Source organism: Pinus tabuliformis, chromosome 4_2 (genome assembly GCF_031772625.1).
Source record: "Pinus tabuliformis cultivar Carrire ecotype Pingquan chromosome 4_2, CPIR1, whole genome shotgun sequence".
NCBI classification, from domain to species: Eukaryota; Viridiplantae; Streptophyta; class Pinopsida; order Pinales; family Pinaceae; genus Pinus; species Pinus tabuliformis.
This window is the reverse complement of record NC_142304.1, coordinates 289790257-289808450: the sequence shown is the minus strand read 5'-3', so window position 1 is coordinate 289808450 and position 18194 is coordinate 289790257.

The following is an 18194-nucleotide window of genomic DNA, read 5'->3' as shown; positions in this document are numbered from 1 at the left end:
AGCATGGTATGCAAGGATGGATGTGTTATCACTCAGGTTGTCCCTCAGGTTGTAAAAAGGGATACGGTCGAGGTAACCACAAACCAACTTTGGACTACAGGTTCTAGCCAACCTGCAACCAGAGAGGGCTCTCTCTTTCTGATTTAGATTTGTTGAAAATGATTTTAGGCTAGGTATTGGGTTTGAGGGGTTTTTGTTTTGGTTTTGGTGGGAAGATTGATGTCTTCAAGTAGAGAGGCTAAGCATAGTCTGATAAGTTTCAAACCATTGGGCATGGAGTCGAGGAGGAAGATCGGTGGTGCGTTTTCTTGGTCAGAGGAGAGATATGTGGAGCAAGGTAGCTGCACATGAAACAATGTTTCAGGTTTAAAGGATGGAATGAATGCTAAGGAATGAGAGGCAATCAAGAATCTCTCTTTTAGCTTAACAGAGGGAAATAACAGAGCTTTACCTAGGGGCAATAAAGAATCCCTAGACAATTGGCCAACATAGGGGAATTAGGGTAAATATGAGCCAGAAGGAATTCATATTCATTACCAATTAATTCAGAGGAAAACATAAAGAAACAGCAGAAATTGAGCATAGAGTGTATTTAAACAAATTCTAAGCTAATCTTTCTTTCTACTATTTAGATAGTGGTAAACAGTAAACAGAGGTAAGGAACACTTATTGTATCAGGTTGCAGCACAAGAATTTCACATTTAGTCTCCAGAAATCTTTAACAACACATCACACCGTCATACTCCAACTCTTCAGCAGTCTTTGATTATAGAAAAAATCTCAGGTATACAGTGCGAGTCTCTAGTGAGAGTTATCAATCGACCAACCCTTGAAACAATACAGTGGGTCGTATATATAGAAAAAAACTCTTCAAAACTGCTTATTTACAGTTTGACCTAAACAGGTCTGAAAGAAAGATGATTACTTTAACCTAATCCTATCAGAAATAAATGCGTGAAGATATCTCAGGCTGCGCTGAGGGCAGCCGTATCAAAACTGAGTAAATTATTGTTATAGACATTTTTGTGCCTTACAGCAGGGAGCATGAAAAGTCAATAATCCAAGGGATCCAAAGTCCCTAAACATGTTGTTCTTACCCTTAGAAGAACAAGGTCAGCAAACCACAGCACTACAGATCAGTTCTCCACTGAAAAACACTCAAAAACAGGTCAGTTCTGGATCATGTCAAAAGCCCTGTGGTGTACCTGCGCTGCATAGCAGGTGCAACAAAGCCTACCTGCGTTGCATAGCAGGTACAACAAAGCCTACCTGTGCTGGGCGTACCTTGACATGTGGAGGAATCTTTTCTCAAAGTGCCAGTGCCCTGGAAGCTTCCAAATTGACACTTGGATCAGAAGATTCGCCTAAGTAATGAGTTAAGAGGTTCTAAAACTCCAAGTGGAAGGTAGAAACTCCGAGTGGACTCAAGGACTGAAGAAACAACTGGGGTTGAAGAGGACAACAAGTCACACATACAGCTGACTTATCTTCACTCCAGAATTCTATATAAGGATCTCATCCCATGGGATCTGGAGGCCGGAATTCAGAGCAAAGAATTGTTGTTGGTTTACAGTTGTGAGCATTGGGTGATTGCTTGAGGGAGGTGAAGAAGAGATTTCTGTCCGTCGGGAAGGTGATGCTGGATTGGACCTCTCAAGGTTGTATCACCGCCTGAACCTTACTTCCATATATTAATAAAGCATTTGAGGTTCTTCTATTCGCATGTGTTTCAATGGTGTGTTGTCTTACTTGCGTCTTTGATTTATGCTAATCCTTGAATCGATTATACATGCATGCTTCTTGTAGTTTCCTTTTCTTGTCTTATTTGTAGGATCTCGTGTAGCTGGGCCCGTGAAAAGACTTGGAGCTGGGAGCAAGCGGCAAACAAAGGAGATCGGATCGACCATTCGCGCAAGACATCGGTAAGTGGATCTCTTCCTTTTATCTCTTGCATGTTATAAAGAAGAAACTTTAGATTGCTTTGCTTTCAGCTGTTGCTAAGGAACTGTCACCCTTAGAGTGGGTTAGGGTCATTCCGAGTTGGATACTTTCCCCCACAACAGACTGGCGACTTCGCTGGGGATCGTGTCTTGTTGGTAGCTTGTGTATTCTTGCTATTCATATCTTGAACAGAGGGAGTACCGAATCGAACTACATTCGAATCCTTTGAATGCAAAGTAGAGGGCAGCTGCTCTGGCCCAGTGCTGGGCATGTTCATGATTTGAAGAGCTGATCCACAAGGACTCTTCTAAGCTCTTTGTGATAGTGTTCACCTTCCCTCATCATCCCCTAGAGTATACTTGACTGATAGCTTCTGATTTGATCAAAAACTGTTGATTTTTGAGCAAACTGTGACCCGGAATCTGAACGAGACGAGAGTTGTCTCATCAGTGCAGCTGTAGCAAAGGCTACCTGCGCTGCAACGCAGGTCCCGAAGGGGCTACCTGCGCTGCATGTCAGATTGACAGTGCAGCACCTGCGCTGATCCAGTTTTGCCTTGTGCAACTGGGGTTCCCCACTGTCTGTTGCCCAGTTTTCAATATTGTTTTTGCAGCCTGCTGTCAACCTGTATACCCAGCTGAAACTACCTTTCTTTGCCCTCATTCCGCCTCAGTTGTATGTTGAAACCGTGATTGTTCTTATTGTATTTCTTGTTTTCATTCACAGTTTCCCGTAGCGAAAGTGAACTAGTATTGCTGTGACCTCTTGGATCTAGGCCTGAAAGAAAGTGTCGTAGTGATTCTAAGAGCTAGTTTATTGTTGTTCATAGCTGCTTGAGCATTTGCTTTCGTTATCTGGTTCGAATTTCAGTATTTCTTGTGTAAAAACAAGTAGATCTTAAGGTGTTCTTTTGATTATTGGACAAATACTTGTTTGTGTTCGCTTGAAATTGAATTCGAAATCGTACAACAGCTTTCTTTTTGTCATACACCAACATTAAGAGAGAAGAAAAGAAATACTTGCATTGTGCATGTGCATATTGACAGTTTGCATGTCGATTTAGGAAAAGTGCATTAGTGTGTGCTCCATGATCTGTTTGAAAAGATGATGTCTTTCTTTTCCTTCAGTAGTTAGGATTTTCATAAAGTTGAAAGAATTGAATAAAGCTTGCTTATCATTCTTAGACTGCATTTAGGAGTTGTATAATACATCACGTGGTGATCCTTAAAGGCAAACTGCTAAGCAAGATCAACCTAAAAAGAACTCAATTTATCTAACAACGCATTGAAACATAACGACACACAGTAGAGGTCTAGGTAGAGACGTGAATCGGCGTCGTTAAACATAGTGACTATCGATCTCTACGAAGGTGGGTGATTCCTCCTGAGGGACGATAGCGCTAATACGGATTTGTGCCCCCGCGTACCGTCGCGTATATTGGGGGACCCCTATAGGAACAAAGCCTTTATCCATAGGAAGTCGTGTCTGCCGCCCTACTGATCGCGATGCAGTGAACACAGCATTCACGAAGATCGACCACTCGTACCGTAAAACGTATTCTGTGGTTTCGCGAAAGGTTTGGCACACCCTCTGCCTAGAACTCCAGAGTAGTTTCTTTTGGCCTTTTTCAAACTCTATAACTGAAAAAGTCCATCCGAGCATTTGTCACTTCGGGCTCGTTAATACATTGAAGGAGACTAGAGTCATCTTTAGCTTTTTCTCGACTCTTAAAAAGTGAAAAAGCAAGTTGTGTCTAAAGCGTCGTCATATAAAATTCATTTTAAACGGAACGTAATCACCCCCTATTCCTGCGTTGATCTTCGAAGCTAGTCTTTTGGCATCGTAAGTTCTTGTAGAATCGCTAAGAAATCTTTTGGATAGACTAGATATGTCTGAACAACCGTCGACATCTAGGACTGTGTCGTATGACACAACAGCAGCAGAACCTCCTGCTGCTACTCCAACAATGTTCTCTGGTATACCATCTGTCCCGGCAAATTGTCAACAACAAGCCGGAGTCCAATCAGGGACGACAATATGGTTAGTTCCTATTTCTTCATCCGGATTATCATCTGGTACTTCTTATGTTGAAACTCAACAAATTGATCCAATGTGTCTTCAAAGGCCAATTTACCCTTTAAGTACTGGATTTCCACCATGTGGAGGGCAGTATGCTCTTTCATTGTTCCCTCCTAGAGAACAACCATATGAGAGTTTACAACAAGGATCAGGTCAAACTGGAATTACATCCAGCGGTTGGGTACCAATACTGCCCCAACAACCAGGAGTTGTATCTTCAATACAAACAGTACACCCTGTGTCGAATATTACCACCACACCTGCTATGGCGAATGCGTCGCAAGTACAAGCGCTACCTGTTGTAATACAACAACCTCTTGTCTCAGCGGCTCAATCACAATCTCAGGGTAGTGCCTCCTTATCTGGAGCGACTCAGGCTCAAACAAGTACTGTGACTCCTCATCTTGGTCAATCATCCAGTATTGGTCAACAGCAAATGGTCCGACAACCAGAGCTGGTTCAATCTCAACAACTGCCATTCCAGCAATCATATCAAGGACCTGAGCAACAAGTCTTTGTAAGTAATGGGCAACCATGCTATAATGGTTATGCCCATCAACTTTGTCAAAGTTGTCAGCATTATGCTGGTCTGCAAAGACCCATTGCTCAGGCGATACCATCTTATCCTGGATATGCTTCGCCTAACCTGAACCAACAGTTGCCTTTTGTAGCAACTCTAGAATTACCAGATCTAAACCGGCTGACGAATGATCCAATTGCTTATGCCCCTTGGTGGCTAGCAATTCCGCATAAACTTCCATCGGACATTCCTAAATTCAATGGAAATCCAGGTGAAGACCCGTCGAATCACGTCATGACTTTTCATCTGTGGTGTTCATCGAACACTCTAAAGGATGATTCGATAAGACTTCGCCTCTTCCAGAGGACATTGACAGGTCCAGCGGCTAAATGGTACATTGAATTGCCAAGAGCCTCTTTCGACAATTTCAGCTCCTTAGCCACGACTTTCTTAACCCATTTTCAATTACCGATAAGGTATGAAACGGGAACAGAACTCCTTACCAACTTCAAACAGACAACGGCCACTCACATATCTGATCATATACATGAGTGGCGACGTCGTCGTAGGATGGTGAAAACTTACGTTCCCGATCAACTGTTAGCTGAATGGTTTATAAAGTCGTTACTTCCGGCTATAACGGAAGATGTGGCCAAGGGAGGAGTCGTAACAGAGGAGCAAGTCATTGCTCGTGCTCAATACTTAGACTTAGTATATACTCAGTCGGGCACGCTCTACGACAAAATACCTGACGCCCCTAGACCTGAATTTTCAATTCCTCCCCCTCCTAAATCGAATACTAACTCTCACGCCAGTAATGGCGTGACTGGCAAACGCAAAATTTCTAGTCAAAATGCAAATGAGGAACTTCTTGCCTCAGAAGTAAATGCCATGTCGACCGACAAGAGCAAACAACTGAAGCAACCAGGGGGCAAGAAGAAAAAGAAAAGGAAAGGGAAACCCCCGACAGGGTGTCATATATGCGATGAGGATCATTGGACAAAAGATTGTCCACATATAGCTAAAGTTAAGAAACTCTTCAAGAGTTCAAAAACCCCAGCAGTATTGACTGATCCGTTTCCTAATCCAAGACAAAATCTGGTTGCTAATCAAAATGCTTCCCGATCCCAAGTGCTTATGTTGTCTACCTCAAAACATCAGAATAATGCTTTGACAAAGAATAAAGGTTACCGGAATCCACAGCGGTCGAATAACAAGGCTGATGAGCAACCTAGTAGTTCGACAACAACTTTGACCGAAGTTGTGCCACCCATCGTTCCTAAGCCAATAATAAACTCACCAAAGGGAGTAGTACACAAATCGACATTTAATCCTCGTGCAAAAGTAGCACAGAATTATAATATAGTAGAGGACCTGGCCCAATCGCCGTCCGCTATGTCGACACTTGAGGTACCGCAAAATTGCCCCTCCCAAGAGCAAGCTTTACTATCAGCGATAAGTGGGATTGGCCCAATGGATTCCAAACTTGTGGCCTTTGATCATAAAGGATATGACCCTCAGATACCAGCTCAACTAGCTTTCCTTATTCAAGTGAAAGCCCTCAACAAAACTGTTCATCGAACAATTATTGATGAGGGGGCATCTACATGTCTTATGTCGATGAGTTGCTGGAAAAATTTAGGCTCACCACCCTTGTCGAAATCGTCAACGACCTTAAAAGCATTTGATGGACGATCATACACTCCATACGGGATTTTAAGTAACTTGCAAGTTGAACTGGGGGGCAAAACAGTAGAAGTTGATGTGGAAGTAATCGACGGAAACCTTGATTACAACATCCTACTGGGAAGGCCTTGGATATATGCCATGGCTGCAGTTGTGTCGACCTACTTCAGGAGGATTGTATTTCCTTTTCAAGGAAAAATTACAATCGTCGACCAACAAACATTTCTCCCCAACAGTTCTCAAGTTACGGGAAGCAGCACAATGATCCATGAAAGTAATCAATCGCTCCAAAATATTGGAGTAGGTCTCCTAAAAGACTCTGCCTTAATGGGTACTTTTTCCCTACCGCCGGCAGGTAATCTAGCGGAAGTAGCCACAGTGGAAACCTACAATATGAAATCTTCTATATCCAACGGATTCGGAAGATTCCTAAATATTTTGTGAGCATGGATCATCGCCCTAATGGAAATACTGTAAATACAGTGGGCTCCGAGGACAGTTCTTATCTCGTGTCAACCTCGTTAAAAAATGAAACAAAGAGTCATGAGGATAGTTCTTTTACTATGTCAACCTCATTAAAAAATGAAACAAATCCCCTTTTCAAAATTCAAAGGTAAACCTTCATTCCAACCACCAAGTTGAATGCAATGAAGCTTGGGGGGCACCCTCCTTTGACATGCGTCATTATGATGCTGGGGGCATGCATAAAAACGAGCATTTTTGGCAAGTTCATGCTCATTAAAAAATAAATGCAAGATCCGAGCAGTTTTAATGCGGAAGTTCATGCTCGTTAAAAAATAAATGTTAAGCATGTGAGCAAGCTTCCCCCAGAGTTCAAGCTCACTGGAAAAAATGAACCGGTAAATAACCATTTGAGACCTTAAAATCATCAGCCATAAAAGCCTTGGTCGTGTTTGTGCACCATCACCTCCACTCTGCAGTTGGCCGATCATTCACATCCACTTGATTGTTTACCTGTTTTGAGGAGCAGCTGCGAAGAGTGACCCCGCTTAGCCATCCTTGTAACACTGCCGTGATTGGAAAATTCCAACCTGTACCTGGAATCTGCTGCTATCCCTGTTTGTCACTCGTTCCTCAAAACACGAGTCTTCTTTGAGCTCTTTTCAATTGACTCGTAAAATATGAAAAGTTTGCCGAGTTTTGGCCTTCCAGCTCGTTAAAAGGACGGGAAGAGCTATCCCTCCTCTAGATTTTAATCTTTTTGGACCTGAGGGATTATTGCACAAAAAGATCGAGCGCTTGTCTAGTTCGGCTCGATAAAGATATCGAACATTCATCCCTTCTGTTTTGTTTTATACTTTTTCGGACTTAAGGGATTAGATGACGAAAAAGGACCCCTGGAGTCCACTTTATGTACCCTTTTCAGACTCTCTAAAAATGAAAAGGACCGAGTTGTCTTTGTCGCTGCGCTCGTTAAAGATATTAGATAGCGACAAACTTGTCTTTAGACGAGAACGAGTTTCCCCATCGTTAGGCTCGTTAAAATATAGCGATGGGCTTGCCCGAAGGGCAGGTTATAGAACAAGCATATGTTATCCTCCTCAAGCTTGACAAAAATAAAGGGGTACTGGTCAGAAATGACTGGGGAAAATTGGGAAGAACCTCAAAGCTTTAATGGTAGCAAGTCACTCTTGAACATGACACTTTTGCCTCCGTAAATATCAGGTTGGGTTATTATCATTCACCGGTCCCTTCACCATGGTCTCGCCATACCATCCATATGGGGTAATGCTACCGATCCATCACATCAGTGTCGTTATATGTTCAAGAGATGTCATTCAGAAAAGTATCAACCGGGTCCCATCCACTACCATACATCATCTTTCATCCTTCCATGACCGCCACCCTGAATCATATTTCACAGATCGTTTTCACCATCATCACTAGCTCCGTTCCGTGTCACTGATGTGGGATTCATTAAGGCCCTCCTTTGACGGATTGCTTCTTGTCGACATCAGCTCACTATCCAAGAAGTTGATCTAGGAACACCCCCTCAGTACTTTGAAGCTTGCATGCCTCAATGGCAAGTTTCTCACTTCCGGCGATAGGTATACATTAATGACCTTCGACCGGGAGACTTTGTGTGGTGTTCGACGTCAGATCCTATATTCACGCCACGTGAATTGTGCTGTAGTACCTTGAGGGTCATCATCATTATCGGTGATTCCTCTCGCGCTTGTTAACAGTTTACATTATTGACTGGTAATCAAGCGATGTCTTTCCATGTTCGACTCCAAGAAATTCTCACATGGATCGACTTGTACTTAGTGTGAAGATCGGAAGTTTGAAGGCCCCGGATCTAGTTTCATCCATCCGGGCTGTGATATATATTCAGGAGATAAAGACATAGACATGTGCAGCAGATGATCATCCTACTAAAAGGATGATAATTAAAAGCAGAGAATTATCAGTCTACTATCAGACGATCGTCTGTTTATGTACAGCAAATGTATTTATAAAGCTGAGCATGGGAAATGCCCGCTTCAGCTAGATCATGAAAAGAAAGAATGAAAAAATGATGTATTGTATTGTATTTTGTTACAGGTCACCTACCGACGATTGAATGAACTTCGGATCCTCCTAATAAAGCATTTCACCCGATAAACGACCTCATACTTTAGGGGGCAACTGTTATAGACATTTTTGTGCCTTACAGCAGGGAGCATGAAAAGTCAATAATCCAAGGGATCCAAAGTCCCTAAACATGTTGTTCTTACCCTTAGAAGAACAAGGTCAGCAAACCACAGCACTACAGATCAGTTCTCCACTGAAAAACACTCAAAAACAGGTCAGTTCTGGATCATGTCAGAAGCCCTGTGGTGTACCTGCACTGCATAGCAGGTGCAACAAAGCCCACCTGCGTTGCATAGCAGGTAGAACAAAGCCTACCTGCGCTGGGCGTACCTTGACATGTGGAGGAATCTTTTCTCAAAGTGCCAGTGCCCTGGAAGCTTCCAAATTGACACTTGGATCAGAAGATTCGCCTAAGTAATGAGTTAAGAGGTTCTAAAACTCCAAGTGGAAGATAGAAACTCCGAGTGGACTCAAGGACTGAAGATACAACTGGGGTTGAAGAGGACAACAAGTCACACATACAGCTGACTTATCTTCACTCCAGAATTCTATATAAGGATCTCATCCCATGGGATCTGGAGGCCGGAATTCAGAGCAAAGAATTGCTGTTGGTTTACAGTTGTGAGCATTGGGTGATTGCTTGAGGGAGGTGAAGTAGAGATTTCTCTCCGTCGGGAAGGTGATGCTGGATTGGACCTCTCAAGGTTGTATCACCGCCTGAACCTTACTTCCATATATTAATAAATCATTTGAGGTTCTTCTATTCGCATGTGTTTCAATGGTGTGTTGTCTTACTTGCGTCTTTGATTTATGCTAATCCTTGAATCGATTATACATGCATGCTTCTTGTAGTTTCCTTTTCTTGTCTTATTTGCAGGATCTCGTGTAGCTGGGCCCGTGAAAAGACTTGGAGCTGGGAGCAAGCGGCAAACAAAGGAGATCGGATCGACCATTCGCGCAAGACATCGGTAAGTGGATCTCTTCCTTTTATCTCTTGCATGTTATAAGAAGAAACTTTAGATTGCTTTGCTTTCAGCTGTTGCTAAGGAACTGTCACCCTTAGAGTGGGTTAGGGTCATTCCGAGTTGGATACTTTCCCCCACAACAATTATGTCGTCCTCGGTGGCTTGGTGCAGTGTTTTCTGAAATAAATGAGCATGGGTTTCTGCTTCTTTGCTGTCCAGTGGCTTTGAATGCTTTAATTGTGATTTGAGGGCAAGGATGGGCTTACGCCTCTTGATTTGACTTTCTGAGAACTCATTAATGCTCAGGTGCTTTGAGCCCCTAAAAAATCTTGGCTGATACTCTTTGGCTCTTCTTCTTCCTCTGATACTCTTTGACAATAAACTGGGTTGTTGCTCTGATGTGCTGTGCGTTAAATCAACATTTAATGGCCGCTGTTCGGCCCTCGGTTTCCTTCAAAACTGTCTTCTGCTCCTTTCTGAGTGCTTCGCGAAGAAAAACGGGTCATTCGGCGCCTTTCGGGCTTGCTGGGGGCTGCGTGATGAAAAGATTCCCCATTCTGGCCTAATTTATCCAGCGATGCGTGATTTGCGCTAGGTACAAATCGCGCATCAAAAACTGCCTCAGAAACTGATTCCGGGGCTCCAGAGTGCGATTTTCGCCCTTCGCGCCAAAATTGCTGATGACATCAGCATGGTGGGACCTTGTACGGCGGATGACGTGGCAGGATGATGTCAGCATGATGATGTCATCATGTACAGAGGTGACGTGGCAGTACGGCAGGGGACACGGTGGCAGGACACATGGCAAGGTGACTTGGCGGTACAGTGGCAGGAGGCCACGCAGGCGGATGATGTGTCATGGTGACTGGGCAAGGGGGTGATGCAAGCGGGTGACGTCACTGGGCAGGAGGCGGTTTCCAGTTTTGGGGCACACCGCCTTTGGACAGAGGTGTTTTTGGGGGAGGGGGCTCCGCCACAGCCCAGAAGGCGACGCGTGGCGAGAGTACGGCGGGAATACCGCCCATCTCCCGGACGCTAACCTTCGGGCGCGTTGGGAGACGAGAAGGCCCACCCACCGTAGATCTGTGGGGCGGGCAATCTAACGGTTGGCGGTGAATGTGAAACGGCGGAGGTATAAGGGCGGGGATCCGGGGAATATTCTCGTTTTAATATGCGCGTTGGTGGGGGTTTAGACTTAGGAAAACTGGTTTAATGAGCGCGGGTTAATATATCTATACTTGGGACTTGGGGATAGGGGCGAAATATGGGTTTTTTGAGGGTTTTAGGACTAGGGGAGAGGTTGTTAGCATGACCATGTGTCATCTAACTCCTGCTATGACACGGATGGGCTAAAAACAGCCCCAGATAGACTGCTTTTTCCCTGACTTAGAAGAAATATGGCTAAATTGCCAGGGAGGGGATATTTACATGGGGGAGTATTATATACATAGTTTTAGTAAGGGAAGGGGAAAACTGATAGGGAGTTATGTACTAGAGTTAGTAGTTAATATGGAGATGATAAGCAGGTGCTAAGGTAGAGGACCTTAGGCTAATTTTGGGGAAAAGAACTTGTAAATGAGAAATAAAGGATCCTTGAGTGAAGAAAATCTTCACCAAGACAAATGATATGGAGAATGATGGTACTAAGAGGAATCAAGCAGATCTTGACCTCTTTGGGGAAGTTAGTAAGTGGCTTGGGAAATGAGAGGAAGGGGAAGTTAGTGATGTCCAGCTTGAGCTTCTCCAGATGAAAATTGCCTGATAACTGTGATCTGAAAAGACAAAAACACTTTGTAACACAAAATTGATCATAAACCATCATTCTGCAACCTCATAGCTACCTACCCAGCCTACTTACCTAACATTTTTTCTTCTTTTGATTTGGGTGAACTTAGATTTGCAGACCCAGATTTTCAATTTTTCTTTTGAATGTTTCCTATCTAAATCTACACTTATTTCTGCCAAGGGCCCAGATTAAGCAGTCGGGTCCCTTTGATTCTCTACCTATCTACAAATCTGCCAAGATTAAGCTATTTGGACAAATACATTCTCTATATTCTAAAACAGGAAATTGAAACCTAGGGAGGCCAAGATTAAACTGTTTAGCCTTCCCTTAACTGAATGAACTCTTCAAAATGGAATGACTCATCAAAATTGGAATACAGCAGTGGCATTTGGACTAGCACACTTCATGGCATCTTGTGGAAATATGGAACACTGCAGCCTGCAAAGTACGACATATTTGGCATGTAAAAATGTCAATCATGAAATATGAAACCTGTTGCAACAGGAGGCTAATAGGATGCATATCTTATAAGATTTGGTTTTGTCAAAAGTTCTATAGACCATAATATCTACATCAAGGTGGTTAAAAATGAACCTGTAATGATACTTTTATATGTGGATGACTTACTTATTAGAGGTGTAGAACATCATATCCAATAATGAAAGAAGCAATTGGTAGGTAGATTTGACATGAAGGATCATGGGCTTATGCACTACTACTTAGGATTGGAGGTATGGAAGAAACCAAGTGAAATATATATTGGTCAATAAAAATATGTTATCAAGATATTGTAGAAGTTGGCATGATGTGTAGGTTTTAACCCTATTCAGAAATTACATGTAGAAACAGAAAATAAAAAATGACGAGAACATAAAATAAATACACAGAGATTTCTTGTGGATCCCAAAATAGGGACTACCAGATTGATTTTAAATTATGTTCCTTTCAATCTTATAATACAATATATACATGTCAAAGCATTCATAAACCCTAATCCATTAACCCTAGATTAGAACATAACCATAGTTCCCTTGACCGGATCTACAAAATAGCATGGGAAGAAAACCATAATGCCCAAAACCATGGGAAAAACCCATGCACAAAACCATAGGTAGGTCCGACCACCTAATATAGCGTCCAAAACAAATTTCCTAGAGCAACCCTGTGCATGGGGGCTACCGCTCCCTTGAAGCCCCCCGACAAGGGGGTTTGTGCCCCCCTTGTGACTAGTCGTCGAAAGAATATAACACACACCAAACATGATGGAAACAAACCAATGACAACCCTAATGATTACTAATTTGAAGAAGTTTAGAACCAATCCCTATTGATCCTACACACTACTAAAAAATGGTTGGCTCCTTAATGTATCTTGTAAAACCAGCCTGATATATATTATGTTGTAAATGTTCTTAGTCAATTTCCAATGGAGAGAAGACACAATCCTTAGATAATAGAAAAACATATTTTGATATATCTTCATGGAACCATATATCGCTGCTTGAAATATGCAGATAATGAAATACAATTATTGGGATATACATATTCAGATTGGGGAGGCAATGAAACAAATGGAAGGAGCAATACTAGTGGATGTTTTAGCTTGGGATCTTCTATGGTATCTTAAATGATAAGGAATCAATATTAAATTGCATTCAATATTGTTGAAGCAGAGTATATTGCATCAAGTGAAGTTAGTAGAGAATTTTTTTGGCTTAGGAAGTTGATATCGTATTTGTTTGAATAACCGTTAGACCCTACCATTATAAAGTGTGACAATCAGAGTTGTAAAAAATTGATGGAGGGTCTAGTGTTTCATGCCAGGACAAATCATATCAACAATCAGTATCACTTTATTTGAAGTTTTGTTCGGGATGGTGTTGTGAAGCCATAGTACATCTCCACAAACAAAAAAGTAGCTAATATATTGTTGAAGTATCTTATGAATAAGATGTTGGAGTACCTAAGAAGCAAGCTTGGACTTGTAGACATCTCCTCCCTGGTTGAGAGAGAGCAATGAGGGAAACCATATTCTCGATGTGTCATGCACTAGACTAGGATAACATTTGTAAGTCTTAGAGAAGGAAGTTGTAGGGAGAATAAAGGATTGGATAAGCATCTGAAACTGATGCTCTTTGAAGATGTGGTAGGGCATCCAAGAAAAGAGTAGTTGAAGAGGATTGATATTCTTTTAGGATTAGAAATCCAAGATAAGAATAGTTCTAAAAGGACATACCTGATGAACATATGGATGGGGTATGTTCCTTTAGAGGTGGTGGTGGTGTCCATGTGTATGCCTCTCAACATTGTGCTCTAATCCAGTTGAGAGTTAGAGATTGTTAGCCGAGGCCTTGTTATATTTTTGAGATTGGCTTATCAATCAGACTCTTCTTATGAGAATATTTCAATTTGAGTTTTCTTTTACATTATAGAATTATGAATACCTCCCTAGTTAAGAGGGAGTGTTGAAAATTGTAACTAGGTTCTGTCTCATTATTATCATTGTACTTATATCAATGTACATTTCTTGTAAAAAGCAAAAGAAGAAAAATATTCTCTTCTTATAGAATTAGATCTATTTCTCACTTTGATCTATTTCTATTTCTATAAGAAGAGAATATTTGACTGGGTTTCTCCCCCTTGTGGGGATTTTGCCTTGGCTTGGAGCCTATATCTTGTGTTCTTGTGATCTTCATGCATTTTATGTTTTGGTAATTACTTGATGAATAAAGACATAACAAAATAATAAAAGGCCAACAAATACTCACAAGTAATTTTGAAGTAAGAGGAATCAAACCTAATCTACAACTACATTGATTTCTCTACAATCTAGAGGCTTATGCCTCCACCCTCAAATTATCAAGGGAATCCATAGATTGAGACCTCCACCCTCAAGGTAATCTATAGTTTTATGACTCCACCCTCAAATCAACAAGGGAATCTAGAGGTTGATAATTCCACCCTCAAGTCAATTCTTTTACATAGCACACGAGCCCAAACAATCCCATACCTATCTGCCCCAACACATTACACGACACATATACACATACATGAGGCATAATACAATGTACACTTGGCACACCTAGTAGTCACAAGAGCATTCATATATATTGGAAGGATCATGAACATATCACATATTACATATGTAATTAAATTAAGGTCAAGACAACCTCCTTTGTGCCATTTTCATGGTTTCCATTTCACTGTCCATTATTCCCCATGGACTCAACCAACCTTCTTGGTTTTCATCCGTCTCTACCTGCTTGGTCATGGACCTTGGTGAGCTCCAGTATTGTAGCAATAATGCTACAACTCCTGGGGCTTCCTGTCTCTCATTTTATCAACCCGGTAGTTCGTACAATCTTGGAAGCGACGGTGCTGTATGCACAAGTACTAGCTCTTGTCGCAGCTGTCACTTGGTCAGCTGGCACAAGTCCGCTAGGGCTCAAGCCAACTTCTATAGGCTCTCAGAAGAAGCTTTATCAATGATGGACGAAAGCTAACTCAAAGGAAGGCTACTCTACTTGACAGACTGAACCAAAAGCAAATCAAAGCATGTAAACCTAGGAAACCCTAATTTAACTAGTCTATCCTCTACAATGCAAAGAGTGTGAATGAAACTTCAACCAAGGCTTATGTTACCTCTAATATGTGCAAATGCATGGATCTAAACTACTTGCATCATGAAAGACATGCTTTTGTATTTTTCTTTTAAGTGTGTGGAATGATTGTGAGCTTGTCCTAATTAGGGTTTGGTTGTGCAGGTGGGATGGAGAAGGAAGGAAAGCATGGGACTGATTGGGGAGGCTAGGAGAGGTCCCTAGGGATCCTTAGCATCCATCCACAGAGGTCCCTCACATTCAGAAGCTCGGCAACTGAGTGAGTGTCCTCCTACAGGAAGGCTGCAGGGGATCCTACAGGATACTCTGTTTTCTACAGGATGGTTGTGCACGTCTACAGGATGATTGGCCGTGGAGGTTTTGGAAGATGATGGAGTGTTGGAGTGGTGTGGGAGGCTAAGTGAGATGGAGATGGACCTGATGATGACTTAGGAGCTGGAAAGTCAGATGAAGGAAGGGTGTATGCAATGGTTTGAGGATTGGAAGGATGGAATCAACGAGAGTGAATGAGATGGAGCTATGTGGGAGATGAGAGAGTTGGAGGGTAAGTGAGTGAGTTAGAGGGTGAATAGAACTTGCAGATGGATCAAGAAAACGACGAAGAAAGTAGTTTGAGAAAGAGCAGCGTAAATGAAACAAATGACCTGTGCGTCAAAACAAGAAATTCATTAACCTATTGTGCCATGAAACCTATGAATCAGAAATGGAAGACAAGAAATGAAACATATGCGTGAAAGTGCAGTGTGGATCAATGTCGAAAATGGATGAATAGATATTTAATGAAAGACGTTCATGTTGCAGCTTGCATGAAGTTGAGAAGACTGCTGTTCTTTTTGGTGGCTGATCATGGTCTACACCCCAATCCCTAACAGTGAGATGGCAGTGAGCCTTTACAACCTGTTTTTGTTGGAGCTCCAAGAGATTATGTCTATCTTCCTATCAAACTCGAATACTGAAAGCAAAGCACTATAACCCAGTCCTATCTATGCTCATGAAAACGATTAAACTAACAAGCTGGAAATCCGAATTGCATATGAAATTAAACAAACTCAAGTGCTGGAACTAAATGCAAACACATTACAACACTGAGGAGATCTATGGCTCTCAGGTTGGGCCCTAACCTGAGAGCTATAGCTCCTTGAGAAAACTCAGAACTAACTCAAAAGTTGCCTTCTTTATTCATAATCTGATATCATGCCAAATTGGCTTACAAAAAGGAACGAAAACTGAGCTGTGCTCCAAAATTACAATAGCAATACGAGAGTTTCAACAACCTAACCAAGGCTAAGGCCTCTATACTTATACAAAAACGATGATCCAACAGGTGTCCTTGATTTTAGGAGCTCGGCTGTCCAATCTAGAGTTTAACTGATGATCCTGTAGGATGGTCATAAATGTTGTTCCTGTAGAGCAGTTTATAACTACTGTTCCTGTAGAACAGCTGGCTGCTTATAAGCTCGGAGGGAAGATGGATTGGAGCTCGGAGTTCTTGGTGGGAATCACGAGGAATGTCCCCAAGACCGTGGACATCCTCTCCTCACGTCAGCAATGCCAACTCGTTGTCTCCTTGCCACCTTTTTCGTTGTCTTTTGCTCCCTTTTAATGCCAAAACCTGGAATCACAATGCATTAGCCACGTAGATAGAGTGCCTACCCTTCTTCCTACAAACAACATGAATAAACTAAGAAGTGTATGCATAAGCAGTAAAAAATGAATGGTTTGAGCAAGTAAAATAGGCCAAAAATGAGCCCAAATTGTACCAAAATTGGGGCTCATCATCACCCCCCAGCTGAACCATTTGCTCATCCTTGAGCAACTTAGTCAAGATCCTCATCCTTCATGGCCTTCACTGCTCCCCTTACATCCCAAGCTTCTGTGGTGATGTCTTCTTGGTTGATATGAAACCCTGCTGTGTTTTCCACTTTTTCCCATTGTGCCCTGTCTTCCTTTCCTGTACTTCCTTCAGCCAATCCTAGCAACAATGGAGGGGTGAGTTTAAGGCCAATCCAGCTGGCTTGAAGTCTTTGCACGGATTTCTTGTAAAGGTCCACTCTTGCCAATGCTTCCCTCATTCTGGTCGGGGTATGGTATTCTCGGATCTTCAAACTATGTGCCAAGGCATGCACCTACGTGCACAAGCCTGGGCAGCAGTTTCTCCCAATAATCTGTCCATGTCTTCAAAGTGGGCTATTGCTTGGGCTTGCTGGTCTATAAATCTCAAGGAAGCTGTGGGATCATTGGATAACTGTTGGCGGGCTGAGGTGAGGGCAACCGGATCCTCTAGTTCTGCCCGAATATACAGTGGCTCACTCACTTCTCGGCTCATGACCGATTTCTCTTCAGTGGCTCTCTGATCTTCATGATTCAGCCATGAAGCAAAAGCCATCAGCTGCATATCGCCCAAGGCGATATTGGGATCCCAAGAGACCTCATTGGCCAGAATTAGATTGTGGATATAGAATTCTGCGAGCTTGGCTTTGTCCTCTGCTGAGCCAGTGTTGCATACTTCAGCAAATTGCTGTGGGTCATGAATTTGCTCAATACCTCTTTGTGCTAGGGTGTTTATCTGGAACTATAGCCACTGATCCTTTAAGTACAGCCCATAAGACTTTGCAGGATGTCTGCACTGCAGGGCTTCCATGGCCCAACTGGCCATGCAAGCCAATTGTGTTTCCTTTTGTTGCAGCTATTCCTTTAAGGCTTGCACTTCAATTCTTAACTGCTGTTCTTCTTCCTGTAGAAGTGTCTTTGGCCCTTCAAGATTGGTGGTCAGCTCCTTCTTGCCTTCTTGTTCAGATGTGATGCCCTTGGAGGATGTTTCTGCCCTTGCCTTGAGTTCTTGTAGCTGCAACCGTAACTTCTGGTTTTCTTCCTGTAGAAGTGCCTGCTGACAACTAGCCACATGTTTAGCCATAGTGAACTCGCTCCTGACCTCCCTGAGCTGATCTTGTAGAGGGCCTATGTCCCCCACCCCCTTTGATTTGGCAATTTGCATCCATGTAT